The following is a 17,909-nucleotide window of genomic DNA, read 5'->3' on the forward strand; positions in this document are numbered from 1 at the left end:
GCCTTGAGTTGCCTTGGTCATGTGTCTCTTCATAGCAGTGGAAACTCTAAGACACCAGCTAATGAATATTCTAAGTATTAGAATAAGTAACCTTGGGTTCCCTAAAGCCACTTGCCACACCCTTCACAGGAAGTCCCTCCCCACTAGTTGTTCTCTTTGGCTGGTCCCTCAGTCATGTGACCCAAAACACCTCCTACAGCTCCCTGAATGTCATATTTACTCCAGAGAAAAGGGCCATGGTATATGGAATGTATTGCTGATCTTTTTATATTATTTTTAAATTATTTTGGCTTATTTATTTTCTTCATTTTATCTTATAAATCTTTCCACAGCTTCCATGCAAGCTATTTTATCTGATGTTGACTTTTATGATGGCTAGATGTTTAAGGAATACATGGCTATCTAGCTAAACCCTATATTTTCCAGAGTCTCTTGCAACTAGGTGAGACATCCTGACCAATTGGATATGAGCAACTTTGATACGAATCACGTCTCAATCGTATCATGGAAAAGGGGCATGACTTAGCTTCTTCCCCCACGTCCATCTCTATCGGCTGTACATTGCGTAGATAGTTGAAAATAGCCTATTCATGCTTGAAAATGGTACTCAAACACACATATTCCCCTCATCCCACAATGTTAGCCAGGACTAGGCTTCCAAGCCCTAGTGAAGGAGAAGGTAATAGTCCCTCAAGAAGGTACCAGAGAGCTCAACAGTGTGCTGATGACAAGCGGCCCTGGGTTGCTTGTGCTGGAACATGAAAGTGAGCAAAAGTTCACTCTTGTCTAAGTCACTGAAGTCTAGCTTGGAAGCCAGATTGCTGGGTCTGGTTGAGTTCAGTTTGTGCCTGTCAATCAGGGAGCCATTCAGTCGGGGTGCTGGGTTGCAGGGTTTTTTCAGAGATTAAATAATTGAGTGGTAGTCAAGATACCTGAGTGAAAGAGGAAGTGATTGGGAAACGCAGAAAGCATTTCAAAATGACAAACCAAAAAAGTGGAAGAGTAATTGCTTCTAATATCAAATTATAGTTCGGGGGTATATCTGACATGGAAAAAAAATACATGCAAGGAGAATATGCAACTGAACACAGCAAGGTAACTCTTCCCATACATGTAAGCCATTTGGGGGGGGGGTTATTCTCCATGTTGTATGCTTCCAAGGGAAGACGAGTCCTGCTGTGCACATGTCAAGGACTCAGTAGTCTGGGTGATTCTATTTGATTTGGTGACTCAGTGTCCAATCTTTCTGCTGTATTTTTCAGTTTGGAAATTATATTGCCTTAATTTTGAGAGGAAAACTACTAGATTCTTAACATTCAGATAATCATGGATTCCTTTGACCTACTGCTGCAAGATTTGCAGAATGACATATTATACATTTTAAGGTATTCAAATAATTCTTGCTATTAGCCAAGGAATTTGGATGTCTCTAGTTAATGCTTTCTCTTTACAGGTACATCATAGACTTTATAAAGAGACTGTGATGAAGTTTAGCTTGGTTCTTTTTAAAAATAAAACAATTATTATGTATCTACTTGTAAGGAAGATTTTTGCAAATGTCCCCCAAACAGACTGGCTATCTTTTCCAAAGAGGTTCATCTTGTGATTCGATGAAGACGACGGAAGATGGACTTGTTAAGCTGGTCCCTTTAGCCTTGCCAGCCTCTCCCATGGACCACGCCCACATCCATGCTCATGTGGGCTTGTGGAGTTCTGTCCTTCACCCATGCTCCTGACTGCATGTTGAGTCCTTCACCATTTCTCTTTGCAGTGTTATGGGTTAGACAGATCACATTTGCTTCAAATACATAGATTTTCATCCCTAGCTAGTCATATCCTACCCAACATCTGTTTAAAGGGACACAGCAGGTCCAAGAAGCACAGGAGAAGCTCTACCAAGAGTAGCAAGTACTCAAATAAGCTGACAGATTGGTTGTTGGTTAGAGGTCTTTAAAAAGCTTTAACTCCTATATTGTTACATATTATGTGCCTTGATATATATATATATATGTATATATACACAATGTGTTATATATGTGTATATATAATTATATGTACATATATATGTATGCACATATATGTATATATGTGTGTAAATATGCATGCATTAATTAAGTTAGTAAACATTTCCTGGGTACTTACTATGCATTAGGTATTTTGTTGGTTGTGGTGATGTCACAAATCCTAGTGTCCTTTCCCCTGAGTGGCCGAGGGAAAGAGTAGATAAAGCCAGTTATCAGACATCATAGATCAGGCAGGGGGACCAGGTGCAGGCTTCCTGAGTTTGGGGTGTGTAGGAGGTGCCAGCTATCAACTGGAAGAGTGATTCTCCGAGAAAGTGGGACCTGGGCTGGACCTGTCTCTAAGAGGCATTCATTTGGAGGTGCCAATTTGGACCATTAGTCTAGTCATTTTTATTTATCCATCCGTTTATTTAGCCACCTAATTATTTATTTATGTATTTATTTTGGATGCAATTAGGAAAAGGGAGCTTAGTAATAACAGTCATATGCCAAATAAGTGGTGTAAAATCTCATACATGTTTATGAGGTGACCTCAAAGTCTTTAAAGTTTTAAAACAATGTCTGTAGGTAGAACATAGAGAAACGGAGGGGCCTCTATGGCTGTAAGAGAGAATCTACCTGTCATTAATTTCTGTGTTGAAACCTCAGCTCAAGATCCATCTTCAGAAGCAAATACAAAGAGCTCAAGGGCCCCAACCATGCTCCCAACCAGGTGCAGCTGTATCCAGGGCTCCCATGCTCCCCAGATAGTCTTCAGGTGAAACCCAAAGCCAGGAAATCATCATATTGGTGCTGTACTTATGTGCATCCTGAGGACTGCTGATGTCTCTCTAGCCTCCCCAATTGATACCTGAAGCTGTACCATTGGAAAGAGATGTTTGAGGAGCTCTGCTTTATGACTGCTTGTCCTCAGACCCTGAGGTGGTAGATGAGGTTGGGCACTAGGTGGTATGGGGAACTGTGGTTAGCATGCTGTTCATCACCTCGGGGCATCCATTTAACTCAAGATTTTAAGAGGCGAAAGGCAATTTTAAGTTAAGGCAAGCAGCACAGAATAGAATATGAACCTTGTATGGGTTCTGAAGGTTGCAGAGGCGATACAAATGAAAGCTCGCACTTTCTGGATGCTCTTGGCTGTTTGGTCTTTTCACAGGGAGCAGGCCTCTCGAGTTTAGTTGGGGGAAGCCTGGCATTTCTGCATGGTGCATAAGGTATCTTTGCTGGTGGATCTACCAGACTTCTCATGTGTTAGCACCCCAGATAGCCTCTGTTAGCACCCCAAAAATTCAAGGACCGGAGCCCTAAGAAACTGAGGCTTCTCAGCTGGTTTATGCCAACAATTTCTGAGTATTAACCAGAATGTTGCTTTATTGATGGTTGGGGTAACTTGGCATTGAAGGTTCTGGTTCCATGAGTTAAGCAGTATGTTCATAAAAAAGGTTTCTGGGTACAGTTTCAGAAGATCTAAATTCCCCTTTGGGTCATGATTTCATTTTTGTCTGGAAAGGTACAGTGTTTAAAAGTTTGGACTAGCTAGGTTTTCTTTTCTTTTTTTCTCCTCTTTATAAACTCCTCACCGAAAGCAATTATTTCCTGAGTTTTGGAGACAAATGAACCATAGAATAGCAGCTGTAGAGTGTGTTGTAAGAAAATACTATAATTACCAAGTTAGACATGTGCTAGGACAACAGTCCTTTGCTGATCAACAGCGTTACTCCCGAAGCAGTCATTGAAAAACATGTTAGGCAGCCAGTTCTCAATTGTACGTGCCAATGGGAGGGAGTGGCCGCACCGAGAGTCCCCAACAGCAGATAATCCCCAAATCACTGCTGTTTGGCCTCAGGAGGTACCATGTGTTCCTTTCTTTCTTCTTCTCTTGGCAACAGATTCCTTTAATTAGATCCTATGCATATTATTGTCAATATTAGCTTGACTTTCTAAACAGATACTCATGGCTGGCAGGAAAGGACACCCTAGGCGACAGGAGAAATTCATTTGGGGATTAAAAATTAGCTGGAGACAATTCTGACATTGGTAATCCTCATGTGGATAATTGAGTGTTGACTGGCATTTACAGAAATGTGTTGAGGGCCGAGGACAGATGTAAATGACTCGGCATCTTCTGCTAACCCTGGGCTATTTGGTTCTTTCTCATAGACCCCCAACCTATTCCATTTAATTCAGAAAGCCACGCACTCCAAGGCTCATCTCTACTCAGTGACCATCCTGTCCCTCCTCTGAGCACTTGAGAATCCCCCTATGACTTTTCTCAAGTCTCTCGGTGATCATTTCACTGTTTCTGTCCCCACTCCTCAACTAGCAGAGAGGAAACTGAGTCATCCAGACATGAAGTTAACGCGTCCTGAGACTGAGTTCGGTCAAGAAAGAGAAGTTGGTGGCCATTTAAAATCCATGGACATGTCCTCATTTTACACCACATAAGTGCTCACATAGACATGTTGGTGAACAGCATGTATTTCCATGTATATTAAAAAGTCAGCATAAGGGGCTGGGGATTTAGCTCAGTGGTAGAGCACTTACCTAGGAAGCGCAAGGCCCTGGGTTCGGTCCCCAGCTCCGGAAAAAAAAAGAACCAAAAAAAAAAAAAAAAAGTCAGCATAAGCAGAGAAGATACCATACATGCAGGTGGTGGTCTTTCAAAGATGATGATGAGAATTTCTCTATTTACAGTTCCATGATGAGAATAAATCTGAGGAAAATCCACCCACGGTGATATATAGGGACCATTCATTATGAAATCCGTGAACATCAAAACAAGACATGTACACAGAAACACACTGAAAACTTTTTACTTTGTGAGTGTGAGCGTGCCAGAGGGTAACTTGCTGGAGTCAGTTCTCTTCCGTTATGTGTGCCACTAGGATTGAACTCCGGTCTAATCAGGCTTGGTAGCAAGGGTCTGCACTCATAGTCTTTCCAGGGTGTAAATATGCATTTATAAAAATACATGTACTGTAAATTATATTTAAAAGCTAAGAAATATTAAACTACAAAAAGTCAGGTTTCAAAGAAGTGTGCTCTTCAAACCAATTCAACAATCTTCTTTCAGTAAATTTCTCTTCACGAGTTAAATTTGTGTGTTCTAGGGCTTCTGAAACTTTAAAAGGGTATTGTGGAAACTGAATGTTCTTGCAAACTCTCTCATCTGACCATAGTGACATGGGAACACAGTGCTCATGTCTGGGTGTAGTAAACTCGTGGTCCTCATTACCTACCCATCCCCCGCAGAACTAAGGCCTATTACTCTGGGTGGCTGGCTTAGCTGCAGTCTTATGGCTGTGTTCTTTGTCTTGACTATTTGACTAACACAGAGAAATAGAAAATTAGAACAATTCCCCTGAATTGCTGAAGTTTCAATTAACATTTGCCGAATAATCTGAATATTTTGATTGAAACGATAATTTCCAATTTATCCCACTTTTCACCTCACTCCGTCCATGCAGAACATAAAATAAATCGAATTTACAGAAGTGCCATTACTAAAAGGAAAAAAAAAAGAAAGAAAAGTTAATGCGTCTACTTAATGATTCATCTTAAAGAGCCAAAGTAGCCCTTATCGAAATCACCCCTCGAGGCCATCTGCAGGCAGATGAGCGGTGGCTGGCCCCCTCTGCATCCCCATGAAATCTCCTAAATGAGACACTGCCATTTTCACATGGCAAGCCGAAGTCACGAAAACCACAACATCTGGAACAGGAGGAAAGATTTCGCTGGAAAGAGCTCGACAAACTCTGAAAACAAAGTTCTAGACTTTTGCTCATTTATTTTGGCTGCGAAGCCAAACTCACTGCAAAGCTCAGAGAGGATTTGTCCAAGGCTCCTTTCAAAGGCATAAAAAGCCAGCCTGGCACTAAAATTAATGCATGGACTGCATACACGGCGGAGACAGTTATCTGATACCGAGGGAAGACAGCCACACTAGGCCTTTGTGTTAGTTATGAGACTACTATTGGAGGAAACAGGAGCAATTAGATACCCCCTGCTCTCAGCTCAGGGGAAGGAAAAAAGGTGTCAAACATAGCTTTGCAATTTGTCTCTTGATCACTTCTTTCTCGCTACATCTTAAAATCCAAATACACATGCGTCCCATGCTCACTGGTCTCAGGGGCTTCTTTGCGTGTTTCTCTTGTACTTACTCTCTGAAGACTCCATAGATTTTTGAACGATGTATGGTAAGACTTAAAAAAGCCTTAAAATAGAGATCGCAACTTAAAGCGGTAGACATTTGTTATTTAATATTATCATAAAATAACACGTATATAAACGTATGTACAGACACACATGTATGTACACACACATGTCCACACGTAATATTCTAGGCAGGCTGCACAACAGTCTTTAAGAAGATTACTTGAACTTTGGACACCGTCATTCTTTAGTCTGTTGAGTTTTTGAAGCTCCCACCCTGGAGGGTGTTCCCTACAGTGTGATAGTTTCCAGGAATCAGGGGAGGGTGTGGCGTCCTTGCTGCCAGCAGGCATTCAGCACTGGTCCGGTGTTTGAACACGCACATTGAGGGATACAAGAAGCAGGCAGTAAGGACTTCATTTTGATGGCGGGAGCAGACACCTCTCTTCTCCGATGCCCAGAGTGAAAGGAAAGGATGCAGTGTCTGGCCTAGGGCTTGTGAGGTCATGGGTCACCAACGGGGGCAAGCAGTGTCAGGCTGCAGAGGCAGGATTTGGGCCCTGTGGTAGCATTTTGGCTGTGGTTGTGCCTATGTGGTAGTGTACCTTGTGGCTGCCTGTCTCCCACTTTGTTTTCCAGGCGTGTTCTGGAAAACTAAGATGCACTTAGTACATTCCTCTTTCTGCTGAAATTGGGCTGGGTAGGGTTCTGTTGCTTGAGGCATGGAACCTGGATAGGCTTCTCTGCAATACCTTCTCTCAGAGATACCCACCATTAGGATTCTAACATGTAGCATTCTGACCTTTTTGTAATGGAGTATTCACCAGGGTCAGGACAGAGTCTCCAAACATGGCTGGGAGAATAGTGGGGGAGCTTCACCTCCACAGTTTTTATAGCTTGCTTCCCACTTTTCTGAGAGGTACACACTCACACTCTGATTGCCTTTGGCTACTGGGAATAGCAGCTGGTGAAATGAAAATACCAAGAACAGGCATGAGGCAGCAGACAACTGATGTTTGTCTTTAATAATAGGAGGAATCGTCATGGTTTATCTTGTGTGCCCACTGTTTACCAGATCTTCTATTTATTACACAGGTAATTATTAGTTGCCAGTTTTTCTTTATGTTTATTAATTTTAACACAATATACTTGATCATGTTTCTTCTTTCCCTCAACTCCTCTCTGATTTCCCCACCTTCCTATCTCACCCAACCCTATTCTTTTCTTTTCTTTTTCTCTTTTCTTTTCTCTTCTTTTCTTCCTTTCTTCTTTTCTTTCTTCCTTCCTTCCTTCCTTCCTTCCTCCTTCTTCCTTCCTTCTTTCATTTCTCTCTTTCAAGCACAAAACCATAACAATGAAAAACAAAACAAACAAAAATCCAACAAGTCGCAAGGCCCAAGCAAAACAGTCCACAAAAAAACATGGAGTTTGTTTTGTGTTGGCCATCTACTCCTGGCCATGGACCGTCTCTGGAGTCTGCTTTATATACTCAATAGCATTCTATTGGTGAATACTGATTCTCCCTTTCCCAGCTGGTATCAATCGCAAATCAATTGCAAATGGCTTCTTGGTTAGAGGTTGGACACCACATCCACAGGTTAGATAACTTGTGCCTCAGAAAACTTCCTATGTCTACAGTTACTTTTTCATTAAATCTTTATGATGTTCCGCGAGGTAGACATGTTATTCTCATTCATAAGTCAGAAACCTGAGGCTTAAGCAATGTTAAATAACTGACCTGAATTCACAAATAGGAGGAGGCAGGTCCAGAATTTTTATTCAGGCTGAGATTACATTCCAACCTCCTTGCAGTTGCATCTAGGTGAGCAGCCCAGGTCCTTGGGCCATCAGTAGCCTTAGAGCTGCAATTCACGATTTCTTTGTTAATATGGAAGTGTTTACTGTAACCTCAGTCTACTGTTCACAGAGAAACAGGAAACAGAAGGTGTGTGCTTTAGTTGAAGAGGCAAAAGTAATATGCTGTTAAAAAAATACAGATTATATGGCATTTTAATATGTCATCTCACTTATGCCAGGAAATGACCAGAGAACAACTATGACTAAAGCCAAGAGATGCACACTAACTAGGGGCTTAAGGAAGACAGTAAAGAGAAAGACAAGAAGTCCTGAGAGCGAACCTCTAAGGAGAAAGGATTCTTGGGGTTCTTCATGATAAGTTTGGTTCATGATGGCAAACAGAAAGGTGGAGGCATTTCCCTGCAATTTTAAGGTGTCCATATTTTACTTGGCTGGGATGTGCCGTTTGGTGAGATATATCTTAAAATCTGAACTGTCCATATGAAGTCAGTGCACTGGTTTCCATTAAAACGATCTTATAAAAGGATTGATTCAACAGGATCCTTGAGTAGCCTTAGCCCACAGCATTCAAGGTGTCTTCAAGAAACCTTTCGATGGATGAGGAGAAAGACAAGTGGGGACGAATCTGGAGGCCTCCGAGCTGCTGGTGTCACTGTGGCTCTGACGGGCTTTGCAGGGAAACGGGGATGGCAAGCCCCGTCGGGTCCCTACAGGTTGGTGGTGATAAGCTTTTCCTTGTGTTTGTGTAAACAGAATGTCAGATGAGGTTCACAATTACGATCACGGCTCTTTTTACCTGCAATTTAAGAGATGTACAATCCAAGTCGTCATAGCTGATTGCATCAGGCTAAAAGAATTTCTTGTTAAAACAGACGGCAATGAGGTTGCCTTGTCCTTTTTATTTTTTTCCTCCAATTTTTGCCCCCAACTGAAGAACCAGGCTCCAGAGTTAGGGCTTTCTTTCTTTTTTTTTTTTTTTCAGATTTGAAGGTACATCTGCGAGTGACAGAGCTGGCTTCAAAGGGAAGCCATTCAGAGAGTGAGTCATGGCGCCCTTTCCATCCCCCACCAGCGGTTTCCTCCCCTGGCATGGATACAGCCAAAAAGCAACAATCATTCCGCAGATCGGGCCAGCTGCCAAATTTGAGTATCTAGTTTAAAAAATGATCACAAACCAAGACCTTTTATTGCCAATAACCTGCTAGCGTCATGCAACTAAATAGAAGGAGTCTTTCGTGAAAGTAGGTAAAAGGGGAGAGTGTTGTATGTTAAGGATAATTCTAGGTGAATGTTTTCACACAGCCAAGGATGCATCTTTCACAGCTCCAGCTCCAGTCACTTGCTGTGGAACAGGGCCCAGAGTTGGCGAAGCAGGAGATTCTGTTGACATGTAGGAAAGTGTTATGGCCTGGATCTAAAGTGTCCCCACAGGTTTGTGGGGAACACATGTTGCCCAGCTTGCAGCATAGCCTTGCAGGCTGTAGATGAACCATTAAGGTGGGAGCTACCAGAGGACAGTAAGCCAATAGGGGCAGGTCTTTGAAGTTTATATCTGTCCCTAGTTCCAGGCAAAGTCTAAGCTTCCTGATGTTAGGTGAGAGTTAGTGTTAGCCTAGGCAAGCTCTGATCACCATGACCTTTGCTTGACTTTCCTTCTAGGATAGTCTGTAATCCTCTGACATTGAATATCAAAATAGCGTTTCTTCCCTCCTAGGATGGACTGTAATCCTCTGACATCGAATACCTCAATAACCTTTCTTCTCTTTAAGCTGTATTTGTCTGGTGTTTTGCCACAGCAACACTAGACGCAATCAATCAGGGATCTCACTTCGTCTTTGTTTAGTTTTTAGTCAGTCCAGTGGCTCAACCGCCTTACCTTTTTTCCTTTGCAATAGGATGAAGTAAAAAATGATGTTAGCAGGCAGGGTGTTCAACTCTGAGGAATGTGTCTTGTGAGGAATACTCATGAAGCCACCACAGACTTTGAAGGGAGTTTCCCCAGGGTTGAAATGACCACTTATGGGCCCCCCACTCCAGAACAGAGAAAGTAGGGCACCCATCACCCACATCTGAGGTATTTAGTTAAGAGCAGAAAGTAAGCAGTGGTATCCTTTCCTCAGAGACCTGCTAGGTACAATGCCAGCGAGGTAAGTAGGAGAGGTAAGGTGAAGAAGCGACTTTCACATCTGCTTCCACCTGACTGGGGATGGCAATGGATGAGATACTGCCTCTGTACTTCTGTAAGTTCCCGTCTTCCTCCTTTGAAGCCCCCCCAACACACACACACACACACACACACACACACACACACACACACACACACACATTGTTATTGAGCTTAAGGATGAGGGTTATTTTCATTATAGGGTTTAATGCCCACAAATGGGAAGGAAGACATTGACTTGGCAGTTGGAACACAGGAGAACACAGGGTAGGTCAGTAAGTGAAGGGGTAGCCAGAACCTTGGTCCTTACCTTACTAGACACTTCCCTGCTCTGCCTTGACCTTCCTCTGTGATAGTCTTCTCCAGTACGCCCGTGCCTGTCCTCAGCTCACTGACTGCCCCTCCTCTCTCCTTGTAGGAAGAGGCTCCAGCTCAGAGGTACCTGGCTCCTTTGCTCCTCTCAAAGCTTCGGCTCCCTCTCCACAGCCCTTGTTTTATAAGTCTTCCTGACCTCCCTTAGCCTTGTTCAGCCACCGCTCAGAGCAGGGGACTAAAAGCCTTGGCTCTGGGTATCTTCTCTTTCTAAGCCTCTTTGGTATCAGAAGGAATCCTGCTCAGGCGTGCTCTCCTAGGGAACAGGGAAGGATGCTAATTTACTCTTACAGAAATGCAGACAAGGCTGAGGAACAAGTGGGCAAGAAAGGGTCTGCTGGTGGGAGGGGCTTCCGGGGCCCTCACTCCTTGGGAAGGGTAGCTCCTGTTGGCAGTTCTTTGCCTCCGTCTGCACAGTTAGTTAAGCTGTCTCCTATGATGCTGACTTCTTCCCAGTCATTATTGGTAAGTGGCAAGGAGGGATTAAAAAGGGCAACAAACCAACAAAACAGATGTCTAAATCTCTTAAATGTCTCACCCATGCCTATGGAAGGGTTAACTGAAATTCGAAAGGAAGCCTAAGTGTTCACAAAGTCTTGAACATGGGTAACCACCTCTCATTTTAACCTTCAAATTCTTTTGTGCACATTTAACTCACTACTTTTAAGAGCAGCACTGTTGTAACTAAATGGAGATCCAGACTTCCTCATCTACAAAATGATGAAGCGTTCTGAGACAACGGCACAAAGTGTTCTCATCTGGTGGCCCGAGCAGCCATGTGCTGGGCCCAGGTTAAATGAAGTTGGGGAAAATGGAAATGTTGACATTTCTTTAAACAATAAAAATTACAAGCGATTGCCAAAGTGCCATGAGCTGACATTTACAGAGATTGTTTCCCGATTATATATATGAAATATCATAAGTAATTAGCTCATGGCAATTACCTCTCCCTTGTTATTTTGCTTTTAGAATATTTTTAAAGCTTAGGTTACTAAAATTTCAAATAATCCTGCCCTGCACTGTCATGGGTCTTTATCCAAATGATTGTGGTCTCTTGTAAACAGACCTATGATCTGATTTCCATTGGGGCAGGGGTTGTAAAAGGCCGGGGATTTTCGATGGATTTACACATATACTGTTTCAGTTGCCAAGGTCCACTTAACAGCCCCTCTCCTCGTAGTCTTAAATACATTTGCCACCCAGTGTCTGTCTGTCATGTAGGAAGGCATGACACGGAAGGGGGCTGGAGATGGTAGGGGCCACACTCCAGCCCTGGGGAATTTGCAGGCATGCTGTCCCTTAACTAGCTCAGTGGTCCTGCTGCTGGAGAGCTGACTCAGCAAGACAGCTCAATATGGAGGCAGGGGCTGGTATATTTGTGTTTCTTTTGCAAGGCCTTATCCCTTGCATACCCTTTCTCTGTCCCAACACCCAAGGAGAGAGAGGCTGGCTTTTCTTAGGCCAGGTTGGAACCAGTTCAAAAAACTCATGGTATTCCATTGCTGGGTACATTTTTCAGTGACGTTTCAGCATGGAGTTATGATGATTAATAAAGGAAAAATGGGATTAATATTTAATCCTCGACTCTAAATGGCCAGTTTGATTGTCACATACCTCTAGCAAACAGCTTTATTTCTAATTGTTATTTCAGTCAGAGATATAATTTCTCTAACACAGCAGAAAGTAGGAGACAAACATGGGAAATAAAGCCATTATTCCATTTTGAGTCTGCACCAGATCTTTTGATGGAGACAAATTTATTCCAAATAGCTTGACTACGTAAAACGTGGGATCTGAAAGCCAATAGTAGTTTTCTAGAAATGTAAAGTCCTGTGAATGCCTAAACGGTGTATTTTGAGGAGACTTCTAAATGTTGCCCTGGCGTGCTTTCCTAAGGGCCATGGGAAGAAAGCGATGGGGGAGAATTTTCTCTGTAGGTCCCCCTCTCCATTTTGGATTCTGAAGGCGAAGGGGAAACAGGACTAATGCCTTCAGCCTGCCACCTCTCTCCCATTTGCATCTCTGAGAACAAAACCTCCATTATTTCTCATCTTGGTTGGCAACCAGAGCTTTGAACTCATCGTTGAGTGTGAAAAGCTGAGAGAATGGTGCAGAATTCCTCAGCCCCACGGTTCAGAGTTGACAGTGTCCCCCCCCACCCCCCCGAAACTCTACATGAAATTCAACCCAATTCTTCTTTTCTCAGATTACAGGATCCTCGGGATGAAATATTGCATTTTAAAGCGGAGGCGCAAAGCTAATCTATCATAGCGTACCTCCAGGTGAGATTTATTCCACCCTGCCTGCGGAAAGCTCTGTGCCCGCTTCACATGTGCAGCCCATACTCCTCTTATTATCCAGTTGAAAAATCCCCGGCGTAGCAATGCCTGAGAAATGAGCGGGCAAGCCTACAGAATGTGACACTTATGCTAATCTGCGCCCTGCTGTGGAAAAACACACACAAGGATTCCATTACCACATTCATTAGGCTGCAGCACACTCTATCCTGAATAGGGATTATGAACTAGAATTGGATGAAAACAGTGGATTGAGCCCACTTAGCCAAAATGCTCTGACGTTGGCCAAATACGTTGGCACAGGGTCATCGGCTCCGACTTTTAAAGAGGACGTTAGTGGTTGAAAGTTTGTCCTTCCCTGTAGCTGTCATGTTCACCAGGCCATGACACATGTCATTGGTTTAGACAGGGAACACTAGAAACAAGCAGTATGTCTAAGGACAGGGTCTGGGGTCATTGTTTGAAACATGCCCCACTCATCCCAAACACCTGTTGGGCAGTGCTTTTATTCTCCAGCCACGATTTCGTCCTTCTTCAGCCAGAAAATAAATGGTTGGATGAGAACACTATATAGCTAGAAAAGAAATTAGAATCAGACGCAAATACCGGTTCAGCTTGCCCAAGGCTCCCTGGGCATACTGGACACAGTTGTCACCTATCAGCTTCCTCTTCCTAGAGGGGCAGAAATGTTTACCAAGGAGCTAAGACTCTGAGCTAAAAGTACTTTAAGTCTTGTCAGAAATAATAAAGAAAGAAATGTAAGCGCCTGCTTGGGAGATGTTATGGAATCTGACTGTGCGAGCAGAGGGAAGAGATGTAAATCCATCCATGTATATCATTAAGAAGATAATAATAAAAACCTTCTGTGGAAACATGTTTTCAGCCTTAGGTTCTAGGAAACTATTTGTCTGGGCGTTTCTCTTTCAGCTTAGAAGTGTAATAGAAAGTTCTTATGGGAGGCTCTACCCGGCATCTTGATTTATGTCAGTGATGTGTTCCTAAAAAGCTGAAGATAAATCAAACTTTGGGTTTGTGAACTAAATAGCTCCCGGGTTCTTCTCTTGGCCAAGGTATCCCTGCGAGGAATTCTCTGGGTACGTGTACAGCGAAGGGTATAATTTTGTGCCCCAAATGCAAGCAACGCTTTAGTTTATCACCGAGCTTATATCACCTAAGTTTTCCTCAGGAGGCTTCCCAGAGGTGGAGTGGCTGAAATACCGAAGCAGGAAGCAGGGAAGCCCCTGAGCTGAAATGCCTGGCCGCTTCCGTTCCTTCTCTTGAGAAAAGGGGACTGTCAGAGAGTAGCGAGCCTCATTTTTCTCCGCACACTCAAGTGATGTCATGGAACGGTATACTAAGGCTGTTGACTTTCCTTTCCTTCCTTCCCTTCCCCACCTTCCCCCTTCCCCTCCCCCAAAGAAGGGTTTTTTTTTGTGTGTGTAGCCCTGGCTGTCCTGGAACTTGCTCTGTAGACCAGGCTGGTCTTGAACTCAGAGCTCTACCTGCCTCTATTTCCAAGTGCTGGAATTAAAGGTGGGTTTGAACATCTCCACCTGGCTTCTCCCCTCCTCTTCTCCTCCTTCACTCCTACCTCCAGTCCTGCTTTCTGTTTTTAATGGAATCCCAGTAGATCGTAGCTGGCCTCCAACTTGCTATGTAGTTGAGATTGACCTTGAATTTTCGATCTTACTTCCCATCTAAATTCTGGATGTATAGGTATGTGCACTGTGTCTAATTTACTTTTAGTGTTTTCTACCCATAAACCCCAAGAATGGCTTGGGATACCCATAAATATAGGGAGAGGGCAGAAAGCCGGCATCCCACAGTCCTGTGTTGCTCTTGAAATGGCAGAATCCCCATGCAGAGTGGTCGCTGAGAAAATGTTTGCCCATGGCTGATGCAGCTCCTGCTGCACACGCTCTGAAGTCTGTCCTGCCCTTGGCCCTGAAAGCGTCTCTAAAACAGAACCAGACATGTAGCCAGTGGGGGGGGGGGTGAAATGCTGCTGGAGAGGTTTTGGGGTGTTCCCCTCCACATGCTGTGCCTGCCCCGCCTCACTTTTCTGGAACATCCACTTAATCGAGTCTATTGCCCTGTGTCCTCCAGATCCCTGGGACACTGGGAAGCATCGAGCAGGTTGACAGAGACTCTGTGTTCTTCCAGGGGCGTGCAGCCCTTTGTACCAGATTGTAACACAATCTTTCCTGTCTGGGGCTTCGGGTACTACAGTGAAAAACTGTTTGAAAGCCTCTTCTATCATTCATAGTCTCCAGACTGAAATCGATTTTGACAAGCTCCATAGAAAGGGAGCAACATTCTGGCTACTGGCAAGTCGGTTGGAGGGAGGAAACACATGTTCACTGCCAGCCAGTGCTCCAGAGAAGGCCCTGACAACCCTTCAACCCCTTTTCCCAGAGAAAGGACCCCCCCCCCCTTTTTTTTTGCAACAAAGTCACCAGATTGTCTTAAGCCTCTTTCTCACTTACTGTGTTGTTTCCCCCCAGACAGCAGCCTTAACATAACGATCCTTCTCCTTCGTCCCTCCATCTTTATTGTGGGAAGTAGCAGATCTGTGTTGTGACCTACCAGGGAAGACCAGAAAAAGGATGATCGTTCATGACTTTCCTTTATGAACTAAACCCTCTTTTCATTTCATTTTTAACCATCTGACCACAGTTTAAATACCAACACACCGAGGAGTTCACTCACCTCATACAGTGATTCTTCAAAACCAGCCAAGAAGCCGCAGGAGTGAAATTTTCCAAACAGTAGGAAGGCTGCCTACCCAGCATCCTTAGCATGCTGGGAACTGACGCAGCTGTGGAAATGCTTGTGAACTTCGAGGTCTGGGGCCAGAAATGCCTGTGTATTGCTTAAGGCACACGTTACCAAGCAGAACTATTTCTATAGTCCCGATTTCTACATGGAACTATTTCTATAGCAACCTGGCTGGGATGAGAGGTGGTGGGATACTGTAATAAAAGAAACTGAGTGTTGGAGAGGGCGTGTTTGCTTTTATTAAAAGAGAGATTGTTTTAATACGGCAATGCTGAAATTACATTGATGAATACCCAGCTCTCAGCTCCACAGTCTGCAACCTTGATGCTTTTCCTCAGTCCTGCAGGCTCCGGTAGGTTAAGATGTTAGTATACCATCCCCTATGTCTCTCTCAATTTCAAGACTGCCAGAGTATAGAAGGTGGTGTCTTAGAGAGGAAGTCCTGTGGGCATTGCCCCTGGCTCTAGCCGGGTTATCAAGGAAAGACCAGAGAGGAACTCTTGCCTATACGAACTGAGATCTGCGACCTTGTCTCCTCCTGCCACCCCAGATGCCACTTTCCTCTCCCTGCCCCCCTGCCCATTTTCTGTCTGTCTCTCTCTAGTGACTTTTCACATCGATTCTAAATTACATTTTTACTGAAACAAAACTTGGATGACGTTAACCATTTTGTGTGATGCTAGGAATGAAACCCAGGGTTTCAAGGATGTTAGGTGAGCTCTCCACTGAGTGAGCCGTAGCCCTGGTGACCATCATTTGGTTGGCTGCCTGATTTTGCTTGGCTGTTTTCTGATCCCCCTTCCGTAGGCTGCTATAATCACTGGAATTATAGGTATTCACCACCATCAACTGCTGGAATTATTCACTTTAAAGTGATTAAAATATAAATTGCATAACTTCAGTATTGTGCAACCACAACTTGTATCTTATTCCGAAACACTTCTTAACACTCTAGAGGAGACTGTGTACCATGAAGCGGTTCATCACAGTTGTCCTTCCCCATAGCCCATGTAAAGACTAACCTAATCCCTGCTCCAGAGGACTCTTCTATTTTGCTACCTGCTTTATAGTTGATAGAAGTAAAGCCATGCCCTATTGCACCTGGGGCTACGCTGGAGCCTTAACAAGCGTTTCACTTCCCTGGATAGCTCAACCAATTCCATTGCATCGATGTGCTAGCATCCGTCTATCCACGCACTCACCAGTGGGCATCTGGCTTAGCTGCTGTGGACATTCTGCCCCGAGACATCTGTGTGAGCACCTGTTACAAGTTCCAGGAGTGGAATTTCTGGGTCATGTGATGATTCTCTGTTTCTTTTTGGGGAGCTGCCAAACTTTGGGATTGAACCACTTGATATTCCTGTTCTCGATGCCTCCCAGTTCCCATCTCTTGGAAATCCTCGGTAGCCTTTGTTAATTTTCCAGGAAAAACGTCCTTCTAGTGGCGTTAGTCGATGTGTCATGGCATCACACTGCAGCTTTCAGTGTCATTTCTCGAGCGGCCAGCGATTATGAGCTGATTGGACATCATGGAGGATTTCAAAATGAAACGCTTTTTCAAGGCCTAATTTTTCGTTTGATGCTCTGCTCTGCTGTTTTGTAGTTTCATTGGGGAGGTTCCCGTGCATCCTGGAGCCACACCTCTTCTCAGGCAGAGTTTTGAATTAGTTCCTTCCACCATTGCAGTGTGCTTTTCCACCTTTTCGATAATGTCCTGTGATGAGCAAAACATAGTTCTGACGTAATCTGCTGCTTTATGTGATACATTCTCTCTCTCTCTCTCTCTCTCTCTCTCTCTCTCTCTCTCTCTCTTTCTCTTTCTCTCTCAGTTTTTTAAGACATGGTTTCTCTGCATAGCCCTGGCTGTCCTTGAATTCACTTTGTAGACCGGGCTGACCTTGAACTCAGAGATCTGCCTGCCTCTGCCTCCAAAGTGCTGGGATTAAAGTCCTGGGCCACCACTGCCCGCCTCTTACCTGTATTCCTTTGCTCCTAGAGTGTGGCTGAGAATGAATTGCCAAATCCAAATCCATGAAGATTACTATGTGCTTCCTTCCAAGACTTTTTATAAGTTTTGCTCTTATATTTATCTTTGATGTACTTAGAATTTAAAAATTCTCAGGCTCTCAGGTAGAGTCCAGCTTCCTTCCAGTGCAAGTGGTTATCTGGCTGTCCCAGAAATCTTTGATAAGCATTTCACCATTGCCTTATTGGATGACACCCACATTGAATATCAATTGTCCATAGAGACACAGAGCCATAGAGACTCCATAGAGTCCATAGAGACTCTAGCCTGTATGTGTGTCA

The 17,909-nt window shown here is 43.8% G+C and overlaps 1 long non-coding RNA gene across 1 annotated transcript; it reads right to left on the bottom strand.

The window, feature by feature from the left end:
• Positions 1 to 6,256: 6,256 nt before the first annotated feature.
• Positions 6,257 to 15,620, bottom strand: LOC148001465 (uncharacterized). Its single transcript, XR_015637729.1, has 3 exons — positions 15,534 to 15,620; positions 15,311 to 15,406; positions 6,257 to 8,787 (listed from the first exon to the last, which is right to left on the bottom strand). It is a non-coding gene; the product is annotated as an uncharacterized LOC148001465 (long non-coding RNA).
• Between the last annotated feature and the right edge of the window lie 2,289 nt (positions 15,621 to 17,909).

This window comes from Rattus norvegicus, chromosome 14, assembly GCF_021556685.1.
Source record: "Rattus norvegicus strain SHRSP/BbbUtx chromosome 14, alternate assembly SHRSP_T2T, whole genome shotgun sequence".
Classification (NCBI taxonomy): Eukaryota; Metazoa; Chordata; class Mammalia; order Rodentia; family Muridae; genus Rattus; species Rattus norvegicus.